Here is a 4,434-nt window from a genome sequence, read left to right as displayed (position 1 = left end):
AAAAGTTGTATATGGTCTCAAGCAAGCTCCTTGCGCCTGGTATGAAACGCTCACTGACTTTATCAAATGCTTTGGTTTCCAAAGAGGAATTCTCGATCCAACCTTGTTACAAAGATCAAATGGAAAACATCCCATGCTTGTCCAAATTTATGTTGACAACATTATTTTTGGATCCACCGATTCATCAATGGTTTCTGACTTTGCTAAGTTAAGGGTCAATAGATTTCAAATGAGTATGAATCATGAATTGAGCTTCTTTGTTGGTCTCCAAGTCAAACAAACCAATCGAGGAATCTTTATTCATCAAGAGAAGTACATTTCCTAACTCCTCAAGAAGTACTCAATGGACACATGTGCCTCAGCCAAGGTACCCATGGGTTTCGTTCACAAAATCTTTTCAGACCCATCAGGTGTAGCAGTTGATGAAAAGAAGTACAGAGGAATCATTGGATCCTTACACTATATTACAACAAGTCATCCGGACATCATGTTTTCTACTTGTCTTTGTGATAGATTTCAATTCAATCCGAAAATGTCACATATTTTGGCTGTGAAACAAATATTACGATATATCAAAGGAATGAAGACTCTTGGAATTTGGTACCTAGCAAATGAGAGTTTTTTTCTTCAAGCCTACTCAGATTCGAACTATGGCGGTGTTCAATTGGAAAGGAAAAGCACTTCTGGTGGGTGTCAATTTTTGGGAGGTCGATTGGTTAGTTTGTTAACCAAGAAGAAGATCTGCATTGCTCTCTCAACAACCAAAGCAGAATACATTGTTGTTGATAGTTGTAATTCTCAAGTTCTCTAGATGAAATCTCAACTTTTGGATTATGGTTACCACTTTCAATGCATTCCGATCTATTGTGATTCTCAAAGTCCAATTGCAATTTCACACAACCCAATTCAGCACTCCATGACGAAGCACATTTATACACAGTACCATTTTATAAAAGATAATGTTTTAAATGGAAATATTTAACTCATTTTTGTTCCATCTGACGATGAAATTGTTGATCTCTTTACTAAGGCATTAGAAGAAACCAAGTTCAATTGTTTTCTAAAAAAAATAGGTATGATGATGCCTAATCCTTAATTCTTTCAGGAGGTATGTACTCTCTGATGGCAACATCAGAAAGTATAGTTGGTTCTGAAGGAAAATCTTTTACAGTTCGGAACTATTGCCTCTCGAAACAATCAGGATCATTTTATGTGTCTTTTTTATCTAACTCTCTATTTAAATATAAGTTTTACAGCTCCTAAGTCTCTTGCATATCAAATACCAATATAGTCACAATCTTGTCTCGGAACCTACTACTTAAGGTCATCCCAGAATTCAAATCCAGAAAAGTAGTAGATTCTTTCTAGCATTTACTCTAGAAATTTCAAAATCTTTGCTCCGGAATGTTTCTCAAAATTTTCTCCGGAAATCTTTTCTTCAAATTTTCATTCCATAATGATGCTTCAAATCTTTCTCCCGAATCTTTCAAATTATTCTCTCTAGAATTTTAAGGAATTTTGCTCCAGAATTTTAAAGAATTTGGCTCCGGTAGATTTTCAAACTTTACTACAGAATTTTCAAAATCCATTCCGGACCTTTTCAAAATTCAATATGGATGTTTTTCACATCTCACTCTGGAAATTTCTCAAATCTTGCTTCGGAAGGTTTTCAAAATTATGCTCCAGAATTTCAAATCTTGATCCAGAACATCTCAATATTTCACTCCGGATTTTTCATTCTAAAAATATTCCGGACACGATTTTTCAAAATCACTTAATTCGGGAATACACTTCATAACCACCCGGAAGTCCAAAGGTTTTTAAGGTGAAACACTTTTAAATGGTTACTTTGCAAAGATGCTTATCTTCTCACCCTAGAAATCCACGCAACGTTTGCATGTTCACAAAAGAAAACATCCCATCGTCGTATGACGGTTTCTATTCCTCACTTCATTCCATAGAAACCTTTCGTCATCATTTGTCAACTCCTCCCTAACAGGGCAACATAATAAATGCAACCCATTTCTGAAACCGGATTTCATCATTACCTTTTTTGACCCAACACTTCTTTATCTCTTTATGTGCACCAAACTCTCCAAAAATCTCTCATACATCCTTGTTCATGTGTTCTTCAAGTACTCATCTCATCTACAACAATGGCGTCTCCTTCATCTCCTCCAAAGTTTGATCAAACTACTCCTACATCCAATAATGTTGTTGCCAAGAAAAAATCTTTAAAAGGATCATCATCCTCACATTCATCTGAATCATTCCTCAGAGACACAACAAAACAATTCTCCATGAATCCCATGGATTTCGATGAACCCATAAGAGTGATGATCAAGTTCATTTCTCATCATCTAATCTCCATTCCCCTCATAAAAATCCCAGAACCACCTCTTCCACTCCATCTTCAGCACACAATGTTTACAAGAATTAAGATTTTTGATGGGGTTCTCAAAACCAAACTCACTGGTGATCGCATCCTACCAATCCTCAAATCAATGTTTCTCATAGCATTCGGAGTTATGTAAAACCCCAAAGGTTTCAAAGTTCAAGAACCAACTGCAGAGGAGTTTCAACTGTTCCTAAACCATATAGCATACGAAAAGGAGTACAAGGCTAAGGATTTCAAGAAGTCAGTGGTTTTCAATCTCTGGACCGTGTTGATGCACTTTATCATCCAAGGGTTATCCGGAAAGCACGGTGACACGGACACCTTGAGCAAGGATTGGCTGCATGTGGTGTACATCTACTCTGGATGTGACAACCCAGTGGATCTTCCTAAGGTGCTATGGCAAGATTTCTAGAAGTTCGCCGTCAAGAAAAAAGTTAATGAGATTTTAAGCCCTAGGTTTTGGGCCCTGACGATCCAAGAGATTTACAAAGAAAGGTCCAAACCCTAGTTTCTACAATTACGAAAGACGTATACGTGTCTTTCAAAACTGTTAAAATACCGCATTCCGGACCAATATTCTTTTGGACTTGTAAGACGTTTACTGGAACACATGTTGGCTATAATACTTTCTGGATCCACTCATTTAAAACACCACTTGGAGACTTCTGTTGTGTTCGACCCAACAGAACCTGCCCCTATCCCCATTGAGCCTATTCCGGAAGAGGCCCATCGTATTGTGTCTGGAGGAAAGATAAAAAAGTTTTCCAAAAGGAAGACTTCTCCCTCTAAGCTAAAGCATAAAAAGAGAACTAAAGTCATCTCTTCCTCTCAAAAGGAAGGAGCTCATGACATTCAGGCTGACTCTGGCCATCCATACAACCAACCAACCAACTCATCCGCAGTACCCCTCGATGTTTCAAAATCAAAAGCACATAAACATGGGGAGTCTACTCATAATCCACCCTCACCTTCCCAAAAAGGTGATGTTGTTGTTGAACAAAGTTCCTTGCCCCCTCGAACAAACCCACGTGTTAGATTTGATTTACTAATTTCTTCAACACAAGCACCATCCGGAACCCGTGTTTCGGACCCAAGCATTCCAAAGGTGGATTTGTCCTTCCTACTTCGGATGCCTCAACTGATCTGATACCAGGGAGGAGTACAGGATGACCAGGCGTTAACAACCCACTTTGGGAAGATTTTGTTGATGGGGCTTGCTCCAGGCATCCAAAGCTAACTCGATCTCAGATTGAAGCTACCTTGATTGGAATGAGGAACAGAGCCATTCAGAGCAATCAACCCTTTATTGCTCCTACCAATGATGCTATTGATCTTGAGTTTACTTTCTGAGAAACTCCAAAGTCTCCACCTTATGTAACATCCATAAAAATCAGGCCAAATTAAAATTTTTAAAACATTTAAAAACCGACATCTATTATCAAATTGTTTTCAAAACAATTCTATACCAGAGTATCCCAAAAACATAGACATAAAAGGTGAGGAGTTGTACGATCACGCTTTTGCCTTCCTGCGATCATTTGATGTACCCAAAACAATAAACTGAAACTGTAAGCCTAAGGCTTAGTGAGTTACCCCTGAAATACCGATGTACATACAGTCCACATAACAATATCAGCATTATCATAACATAACAAACTGAACAGAACAACACGTAACATGTCCACAGCTTCACATACTAGAATACCCATGGGCCCACAGTGTGAATCTAGAATGCCTACGGCCCCTCACCTCACATTTAGATTGCCACCGAGCCCTAAGTACGAGTCTGGAATGCCTAGAGGGACCTCAACTCGTATCTGGAATTCTCGCGAGTCTTTAGTATGAGGCTGGAATGCCTACCGGGCCCTCAGCTCATATTTGGAATACTCTAGGGTTTGTTGGCTACCGCACGCAGCAGTACCACCTCAACCCTTCCAACATAACAGGTTGACATGTAATAGATAAATGCACAAAGAAGAAATCAATTAGTATCATAGGTAGTCCTACAGATCTACCAAACTAGCATATCAACTGGC

The sequence above is a fragment of the Lactuca saligna genome, chromosome 3 (genome assembly GCF_052625555.1).
Source record: "Lactuca saligna cultivar CGN05327 chromosome 3, ASM5262555v1, whole genome shotgun sequence".
Taxonomy (NCBI): domain Eukaryota; kingdom Viridiplantae; phylum Streptophyta; class Magnoliopsida; order Asterales; family Asteraceae; genus Lactuca; species Lactuca saligna.
Note: the sequence above shows the minus strand (reverse complement) of the source record.